The 10,532-nt window shown below is 47.9% G+C and overlaps 1 pseudogene; it reads right to left on the minus strand.

The window, feature by feature from the left end:
* Positions 1–1,313: 1,313 nt before the first annotated feature.
* Positions 1,314–6,085, minus strand: LOC117097391 (annotated as a pseudogene).
* Positions 6,086–10,532: the final 4,447 nt, after the last annotated feature.

Raw genomic sequence — 10,532 nt, forward strand, 5'->3', positions numbered from 1 at the left:
ATTGAATGGTAGTTCTATTTTATCTTCTTTGAGAAATCTCCAAACTGCTTTCCGTAGTGGCTGGACTAGTTTGCTTTCACAGCAACAGTGTCTAAGTGTTCGCTTTTCTCCTCAGCTTCACCAACATCTGTGGTTTTTTGACTTTTTAAGAATTGCCATTTGACTGGTATGAGATGGTAACTCACTATGGTTTTGATCTGCATTTCTCTGATGATGATTCATATTGAGCATTTTTTCATGTTTGTTGGCCACTTGCAGGTCTTCTTTTGAAAATCATCTCTTCATGCTCTTTGCTTACTTTTTAAGTGGGTTTTTTGTTCTTGCTTGTTGAGTTGTTTAAGCTCCTTGTAGATTCTGCATATTAAGACATTTTTGTCAGTTGCATAGTATGCAGATATTTCTCCTGTTCTATAGGCTGTTTACTGTGTTGCTAGTTTCTTTTGCTGTGCAGAAGTTCTTTAGTTTAATGAGATCCCATTTGTCAATTTTTGGTTTTGGTTGCAATTGCTTTTGGTGTCTTCATCATGAAATCTCTGCCAGGTCCTATGTCCAGAGTGGTATTTCCTAGGTCATCTTCCAGGATTTTTATAGTTTTAAGACTTACATTTAAATCTTTAATCCATGTTGAGATATTTTACATATATGGTGAAAGATGGCGTTCAGTTCATTCCTCTGCACATGGCTAGCCAGCTATCCTAGCACCAGTGGTTGAATAGGGAGTCTTTCCCCATTGCTTATATTTGTTGATTTTGTTGAAGGTTACATGGCTGGAGGTGTGAAGGTTTCTTTCTGAGCTCTCGATTCTGTTCCACTGACCTAAGTGTCTATTTTTGTACCAGTACCATTCTGTTTTGATCACCGTGGCCTTATATTATAGTTTGAAGTTGGGCAATGTGATGTCTCTGGCTTTGTTCTTTTTGCTTATGATTGTTTTGGCTATTTGGGCTCTTTTTAAATTCCAAATCACTTTTAGATTACATTTTTCTAATTCTGTGAAAAATGACATTGATATTGATAAGGATAATGTTTCATCTATAAATTGCTTTTGGAAGCATGGCCATTTTAACTATATTGATTCTTCCAACCCATGAGCATGAAATATTTTTCCATGTATTTGTATTATCTCTGATTTTTTCAGTCATGTTTTGTAGATTCTTTGTTCCACACAAAATCTAGCAGAATCACTCATTTATTACTCCCTATCATGGAAGAAAAATGAAATAACATTAATTCTCTACTGGGTAATACAACAAAATTCCAAACTCAGTAGGTTTTTGGGACATAGAACTCTTTATTTAATATCAGTACACGGCAATAAATTACTATAGGAAACAATCATTAACATAATTTTTATTAGATATTTAAATAATTATCTTTCAGGACATGAAAGGAATCCCTGGAAGCCTGAAATCTAACATGATTGTTTTACTGACAATATCATTTGGAAGAACAGTGTCACCATTCAAAGCAGTAACTGATTTTCCAAAGAAAAGCAGAAGAAAGAAAATGTTGACATATCTTGTTTAGTCAGCCAGAACTTTAAGTGCAAAAATTCCATCAGGTAGCACCAAGAGAAAATAGCATAAGATGTTAGGAATAACCGGTGGTAAAATTGTTGACAAAAGGGATCAAGGCAGTGAAAAAGCTATTGGATCCATGGTGTCGTCATGATCTGCTGGAGGCCTCTGGACATACACAGTAGGTGGTGGGCAAGTCACCAGCCAGAAGGGCGAGTTTGATCGAGACCGTGCTCACAGGGGCTTTTTGGTGTCATCTTCAGCCTTCAGAAAGGATACAAATGTTGGTTTAAATGGTGAAGGAGAACCCAGATCACTTTTCCATGTCTGAAAACCCAGTGACACCTGCGGTTTCGAGGCTGTGATAAATCCACAAGGAGAGGAGCAAAAGCAAGTGCAGTGAGGAAGAGGAGTCAGGAGTGAGAAGGGAGAGGAGGACAGGAGAGCACAGGCACCCCAAGGAGGAGCCCTCTATGAGGGGGTCCTGTTCACATTCACTCAAACACACACACACACACACACACACACACAGGGCTGATTAGATCTGAACTCAGGACAGCAACCTTTGTTTTCTTCCCACTTACTTGTTAACTTCAGCATGTTTTCCCAGTGTATCAAGAATTCCTCAAGCCAAGTTTCAGTCTTCCAGTGAAATCTTCTGGAAGAACCTGGTCACATCCCCATTCTTCTCCCACTTCTCTTTCATCTTCTTGGCTCCAGGATGAAGCACTGTCCACTTTCTGTTGTTTGGGCCAAAGAGGAGGAACCTCTGTCCATTGAAGAGGAACTGCCAAGATCCTCTGCCGTGTTCATGGGCTTCGTGCCCACAAGACATCCTGGCCCGCAGAATGAGGGGCTCTGCCCCATTGGAAAGAGATCAGCGCTGATCTTGAGAAATTCTGAGTCCCACCCTGCCTCCTTTCCTGTCTGCTGCCCTCGCTCTTTGACCTCTTGAGTGATATGAACCTGATTTGTTTGTTTATTTTTAATTAATTAATTTATTTTTTAACTAGGCAAAGAACATTATTAACTTTTGTTTCAAACTTTATTCCCAGGCTTCTTCGGCTTAATTAGCTGCAAAGAATAAATTGTGTGTACGCAAAAACTGAAAGGAGCTCAGTGTCCAAGGGGCTTGGGCTTAAAAGTATTAGTGACCTAGATTTTATCATATCCATAAACAAACATTTCTTAAAAAGCAGTCATAATAGAAAATAGCAGTTCCTAGTAACTTCTTCAAGTTTTATCTTCAAAAGTTGGCTCAATTCATTTTGCCTCATGCTTGGAAGCCTCATCAAAATTATCCACAAGATCAGGAACTTCATCATCTTCATCCTCTCCAGTTGCAAGTGGTGCTGGTCCATCCACAGACTGTTTGGGCAGAGCTTCAGCCAGTCTTCTTAAACTAGTCAGACAGTCTGTACCAAGCTGGATGAAGATGCTGGGTAGCATTGCTGTCAGTTGCTTTGTCTTAGCATGACCTGTAATGGTGAAAGCTTTCCCTGCCAGAGATGTCTGAACTTCAGGGTTGTTAAAGTGGATCACTCTTCCTTGGTTTGTAAACACATTCACCTCTTCAATACCAGAGATATTGTTTACCCCAACTTCTTTAAGGAGAACTGAAAGTTTTTATCTTCTGCTGTGGCTGTTCTATGAACCACCTTCTTTCTGTGAGCAGGTCTTTTCCCACCAATGCACACTTGTGCCTGCAGTTTGGCAGGTTTTTCCTGGTTCATGATTGTTTCTTTCACCTTGTCAGAGTGGATAAGGGGCCGTGCAGGGGACTAGGTTTGGTGTTCAGGTGGTCTCGGGTGGACCAGCTGAGATTAGGCACACACATGCAAGGATGCCAACCTGATTTATTTTTTGCATGAACCCATTAAAGCCTTTTAAGATACTCTAGTGTCTGCTCCCTCCTGTCCTCGGCCATTTTAAACTTACCGCTGGGTATTCAATTCTCCACTTGAATGTCAGGCGGTTGCTCTTTGAGGAAATCTACCACATCTCTTAGGGTTTCAGTTTGTTCTTCCCAGGCTTTTGTGACATTGACTTTCCTCCCCAGAGAAGCAAAGGCTTTGGCCTTGTGGTTAAAACAGTCATAGTGAAGAAAAGGCCTTTCATCCACCTGGTCTTGAACTTCACACCACAGTGGTTCAGGTCTGAACTTAGGAGTGATGATGAAGTCATAGCACAGATAGTGTGTGTGTGCGGAAGATAAACACAGGAGAGGGCTGGTGTGGGGGGAAGTGGAACCTGAGACTCCTCCTCTTCCTTATGGTGACTGCAAGTAAATATCTCTGAGGGGCTGGGCTGGCAGAGCAAGATGTGCCTCAGCCAGGACTGTCATGTCAACTAGTTAAAGACTAGAGTGTCTCCCTTTCTTGAGTACAAGGCAAGGAAGGTCCCTGCAGCCATGAAACCATGCATCCTCCAAAGACATATCCCACCTGGGCTCTGCCCACATGGGTCAGCACATAACCTTGTCATAGAGGTGCCAGGCCTGCTGTGTCAGGAAAAGGCCTGGATGAGGAGGATCTTTGGCAGCAGCCCCTGTGGACTGCAGGAGGTGGGAGAGGGTGTGGGGGCTGCCCTAGGATGCTCCAGCTCAGTGAGTGGGATGAGGACATAATCCAATTTGAATCAAAAAGAGATTATTGTCATAGTCCCAGGATTTAACACATTAGCAAAGTCCCTGGCGATGATGCCCATCTGCTATGAGACGCATTCCTCAAACCTTGGAAAAGGGATGGTTCACAGGGCGAGAAGTAAAAAATCTAGAACTTCTAAGGCACGGTGTAGAGGAAGGGATCACAGGCTCAGAGAAGTGCCCATGCTAGAGGGATCTGAGTGTGAAAATCCAGAACAATGTCCATCCTCTGTGCTCCTGGGAAGCCTGGAGGACTCCTGTTTACCCAGCATATAAAGCAGGCCCTGGGAGAAGGCAGTAGACTGTCAAGAAACGCAGAGATGCCTGTTGCTGAAAGCCAGGGTAGGAAATGCTGTTCCCTAAGTGGCTCCCAGGAGTAATGATCTGAAATAACCTATCCCAGGTGGAGGCTGTCACCTGTCAAGAGGAGGGAAGGTGCAATGACAAAAATGATTAGAGAAGTCACAATGCCAGCTGGAGTCCTGAGCCACAGAGAGCTCAGCTCATGGCTCATAGAACAAGGGGGACCAAGAGGCAAAACAGATGGAGACTCACCCAGATCCTGCTGGACTTTAACCACAATAAATAAAGACAAAACAGAGAGATGGATGATTGGGAAGAGGAAAGTGGACATTTCATTAAAAACTGTGTTACTTTGCTGAGTTTCCAGCACTAACCCACTTCTCAGACAGACCCAGGATCCATTACTAGAAGCAGAGTCCAGATTCCAATGAGGAAAGACCCTTCAACCTCACAAGTGCAAAGCTTCTTTTCTGGCTTCCTCACATAAATGCATGGCCTGCAGAGCTTGCTGTGAGGGGCTGTATTGTGAATATAAGGGGCTTGCTGGCAACATAGTCCCTATTGTCACTGATCAACTCTCTCCCTGTATCTTGATAGCAGCCACAGACAATCCATGCGTGATGAGTGTGGCTGGACCTGTCACTAGGGCTCTAGGACTCAGTACACGTTAGATCCTAGAAACATCTGTGGTTGAAAAAAGTTTTGTGTAGAGTCTGTAGCAATTTCTAACCGGAGAATCAACAAGGTCCCCTAATGCCCAGAAGCAAGCCCATGCTACTGGCACCAGGAAATAAATCACACCCTTCAAAAGTGGTTCCTGTATCCTCCTAGGCCCTGGCAGAGATGAGGCCTCCAGTCATGGGAGGGCAGTGACCACACGGCCTCAGAGCTGCCCACCATGGGGTGGACTCCTCACCCTGTATGTCACTAGGAAGATAGACCCAGCAATGAGACGATGCGGGTGGTTCTCCTGGGATGGGCAGGAGCAGGGCCACAGGGAACCAAGAAGCTGCACAAGAAGTTGGCCCCGATCCCCAGGACACCACATGACTGCACCCTCTCACCCTCAGTTCACACCTGAGGCTTCAGGGAGGGTCCCTGATGGTCCAGGTGGACCATAGATGCCACTCAGCAGCAAAGGAGGGGAGAGTAGACCCCAAACCATGGAACCCTGGCTCCCATCACATCCACACCACCCAGAAGTCACAGACAGAGCAGGAACTGGCTCTGACTTTTGGAGTTGCACCTGAGACCCCATCTGGAGATGCCACCCTAGGGGATGGTCCATCAACTGTTGTGCCACTGTGTGTATCCTCATCTGGGGTCAGTAACCTAGGCCAGTGTCCAACTCTGTTCCCTCTTTTATTTTCAAGTTGTTCCGGCCAGCTGTTGCTCTACAGAGGGACAGGACTTGACACAGAGACAGATAACCCATGCCTTGAAAAGACCAAAGTGCCTCCTGCCTTCCTTTCTAGAAAGTGTTTGCCACCTCCAGCCTACCATTCTATATGACGCTGGCTCCTGAATAGAAAGAATAGGAGGTCTTGGCCCAAGGGCAGAAGTGGGTGCCTCTACTCACCTGCATTCCCAGGGTCGTCCTGGGGAGAATGGTACTTCCCATTCCCCCTGCACAGGTTCTGGGGTGTGTGGGTGTGTACTTAGCAAGTGGGAGAAGGTGCCGGTTGGTGGGAGAGGTGGTGAGAGCCCCCTCACGGATGGGGAGGTGAGGGAGGCCTGTGGGGTGAGAGGGCTGGGCTGAGATTGAAGGTAAAAGGATGTGACCTGTTTGGTGGCAGTGGGTAGTGATGAGAGGTGACATTGTGCTAGCAGCCCTCACTCTCAGTGCCTCCTCGGTCTCGGCGTCCACTCTGGTGGTGCTTGAGGAGCCCTTCAGCCCACCACGGCACCGTGGGAGCCCCTCTCTGGGCTGGCTGAGGCTGGAGCTGCCTCCCTCTGCTTGCAGGGAGGTGTGGAGGGAGAGGCCAGGGCAGGGACGGGTGTTGCAAGCGGTGCTGGCAGTTCTGGCAGGCGCAGGCTCAGTGGGCTCTGCACCCAGGTGCCAAGCCCAGGGTAGTGAGGGGTTGGCACCCAGGCCAGCAGCTGTAGAGGTTGCACTGGGTACCCGAGCAGTGCTGGCCAGCCAGCGCTGCACTCAAATTCTTGCCAGGCCTTGGGACCTGCAGCCCTTCATGTCTGAGCTCCCCCACTGCGGTGGGGTTCCCGGAGGCCCGAGCCTCCCCGATGGGCTCCACCCCCTATTCAGTTGCCACCAATCCCATCCACAGCGCAAGGGCTGAGGAGTGCAGGCGCCACTGGGGACTGGTGGGCAGCTCCGCCCGCAGCCCGGGTGAAGGATCCACTAGGTGAAGCCAGGTGGGCTCCTGAGCTGGATGGGGACTTGGAGAACTTTTATATCTAGCCAGAGGATTGTATGTGCATCAATCAGCGCTCTGTATCTAGCTAATGTGGTGGAGACTTGGAGAACTTTTATGTCTAGCTAGAGGATCCTAAATACACCAGTCAGCACTCTGTGTCTAGCTCAGGGTTTGTAAATACACCAATCAGTACTCTGTGTCTAGTTCAAGGTTTGTAAATACACCAGTTGGTACTCTGTACCTAGCTAACTCTGTGTCTAGCTAACCTAGTGGGGACTTGGAGAACTTTTCCGTCTAGCACTCTGTGTCTAGCTCAAGGACTGTAAAGGTACCAATCAGCACTCTGTCAGAACGGACCAATCAGCTCTCTGTAAAATAGACCAATCAGCTCTCTGTAAAAATGGACCAATCAGCAGGATGTGGGAGGGGTCAGATAAGGGAATAAAAGCAGGCTGCCCTAGCCAGCCAGGGGTAACCCTGGTGGGTCCCCTTCCACACTCTGGAAGCTTTGTTCTTAGCTTCTTTTCAGTAAATCTTGCTGCTACTCACTCTTTGGGTCCATGCTGCCATTATGAGCTGTAACACTTACTGCGAAGGTCTGCAGCTTCACTCCTGAAGCCACCAAGACCACGAACCCACTGGGAAGAACGAACAACTCCAGATATGCTGCCTTTAAGAGCTGTAACACTCCCTAGGAAAGTCTGCAGCTTCACTCCTGACAGCGAGACCACAAACCCACCAGAAGGAAGAAGCTCCAGACACATCTGAACGTCTGAAGGAATAAACCCTGGACACACCATCTTTAAGAACTCTAACACTCACCACGAGGGTCCGCGGCTTCATTCTTGAAGTCAGTGAGACCAAGAACCCACCAATTCTGGACACAGTGAGGGGATTGGGAAGGAAGTGTCTGCTGAGCCCCTGGTTGCAGGCAAGTGCAGCAAAGTGCAGGGTGAAGTTTAAGGGCAGGGAGCCCTGGGGGTGCTGGAGAGTTTGTGTGGTGGAAAGTCAGTGAGAAGAGAGCATCTGTGTTTGTCTGGGATGTGTGTGCTCCCATTTCTGCGAGATCCCCTCCCTCACCTCTGGTCACGCCTGTGTCCCGGTAGTTCAGGCTCCTTCTGCCCTAGGGCACAGTGGAGGTGCCAGCCTCACCTGAGTCCGGCCGTGCCCTCTGGCCCCTTCCAAAACTCTTGTCCCTCCCATCCTCCTGCTATTATAGGAGATAAGAAAGAAATCATTTAGGTAGACAGGGTAAAGAGAGTCCCCAGCAAAAAACTTTCCTTCTAACAAAAAGCAGCTCAGAAACTGCTCCCTTTTTAACCTCAAGCAGTTCAAAAAAATCACTTGTCTTCTAACAAAGAGAAGCCTAAAAGATCAGGCTGTAAAACACAGACAAGCAACTTCGGCACAAAAGGAAGAACTTCCTGGATAATGACCGAACTTCACATACATAGGATGGGCACCCGCAAAAACAGTGGGGCTCAGTGAGCATATTCCTGGCCATTTCCCTTCTTCCTTTGTTTTTTTGTTTTGTTTGGTTTTTTGATTTTTTGTTTTTGAGGGAGTTTGCTCTGTCGCCCAGGCTGGAGTGCAATGGTGTGATCTTGGCTCATCCCACAACCTCTGTCTCCGGGTTCAAGTGATTTTTCTGCTTCAGCTTCCCAAGTAGCTGGGATTACAAGTGCCCATGACCACGTCCAGCTAATGTTTGTATTTTTAGTAGAGACAGGGTTTGCCATGTTGGCCAGGCTGATCTTGAACTCCTAACTTCAGCTGATCCACCTGCCTCAGCTTCCCAAAGTGCTGGGATTACAAATGTGAACCATGGCACCTGGCCCCTGTCCATTTCTTTAGGTACACTGAGATAGGGAAACCAGAAGCGCACATGGGGTGGGGATGCCTGCAGCTGCAAGAAGGTGCCTGGGAACAGGCACAGAAACTCACCAACCCCTTTTATCATAGGCAGGTAAGTAGTGCAGAGCAGCACAAACTAAGAGCCTGCCTGCATGATCAAAGAATGGGGTGGGGGCTGCTAGAGACTCTACCTTATGCAGATGGCATACCTGGTCCTAACCGGCTCTTTGGGCCCTATGGGTCTCTCTGTGACAAAGAGTTGTTCTTAGGCTGCGCACGGTGGCTTACACCTGTAATCCCAGCACTTTGGGAGGCCAAGGTGGTCGGATCACCTGAGGTCTGGAGTTTGAGACGAGCCTGACCAACATGGAGAAACCCTGTCTCTACAAAGAATACAAAAATTAGCTGGGCATGGTGGTGCATGCCTGTAAACTCAGCTACTCTGGAGGCTGAGGCAGGAGAATCGCTTGAACCCAGGAGGTGGAGGCTGCGGTGAGCCGAGATTGTGCTGCTGCACTCCAGCATGGGCAGCAAGAATGAAACTCAGGGGGCACGCCCAAGATGGCCAAATAGGAACAGCTCCAGCCTCTAGCTCCCAGCATGAGTGACACAGAAGACAGGTGATTTCTGCATTTTCAACTGAGGTACCGGGTTCATCTCACTGGGTCGTGTCGGACAGTTGGCGCTGGTCTGCAGGTGCAGCCCGACCAGTGAGAGCTGAAGCAGGGCAACACATCACCTCACCTGGGAAGCACAAGGGGTAAGAGAATTCCTTTTCCTAGCCAAAGGAAATTGAGACACACAACACCTGGAAAATCGGGTAACTCCCATCCTAATACTGCACTTTACCAAGGGTCTTAGCAAACAGCACACCAGGAGATTATATCCCACACCTGGCCCAGAGGGTCCCATGCGCACAGAGCCTCCCTCATTGCTAGCACAGCAGTCTGAGATCTAACTGCAAGGCAGCAGTGAGGTTGGGGGAGGGGCGCCCACCATTGCTGAGGCTTAAGAAGGTAAACAAAGCTGCCAGGAAGCTTGAATTGGGTGGAGCCCACCACAGCTCAAGGAGGCCGGCCTGCCTCTGTAGACTCCTCCTATGGGGACAGGTCATAGCTAAACAAAAAGCAGCAGAAACCTCGGCAGAGGTAAATGCCCCCATCTGACAGCTTTGAAGAGAACAGTGGATCTCCCAGCACGGAGGTTGAGATCTGAGAACGGACAGACTGCCTGCTCAAGTGGGTCCCTGACCCCTGAGTAGCCTAACTGGGAGACATCTCCCACTAGGTGCAGACCAACACCTCACACCTCACACGGCAGGGTACACCCCTGAGAGGAAGCTTCCAGAGCAAGAATCAGACAGCAACACTGGCTGTTCAGCAATATTCTATCTTCTGCAGCCTCTGCTGCTGATACCCAGGCAAACAGGGTCTGGAGTGGACCCCAAGCAAACTCCAACAGACCTACAGCTGAGGGTCCTGACTGTTAGAAGGAAAACTAACAAACAGAAAGGACACCCACACCACAACCCCATCAGTACGTCACCATCATCAAAGACCAAAGGCAGATAAAACCACAAAGATGGGGAAAAAGCAGTGCAGAAAAGCTGGAAATTCAAAAAATCAGAGTGCATCTACCCCTCCAAAGGAACACAGCTCATTGACAGCAACGGAACAAAGCTGGATGGAGAATGACTTTGACGAGTTGAGAGAAGAAGGCTTCAGTCGATCAGACTTCTCAGAGCTAAAGGAGGAACTACATAACCAGTGCAAAGAAACTAAAAACTTTGAAAAAAGATTTGATGAATGCTAACTAGAATAACCAATGTAGAGAAGTCCA

The sequence above is a fragment of the Trachypithecus francoisi genome, unplaced genomic scaffold (assembly GCF_009764315.1).
Source record: "Trachypithecus francoisi isolate TF-2019V2 unplaced genomic scaffold, Tfra_2.0 Lachesis_group15, whole genome shotgun sequence".
Taxonomy (NCBI): Eukaryota; Metazoa; Chordata; class Mammalia; order Primates; family Cercopithecidae; genus Trachypithecus; species Trachypithecus francoisi.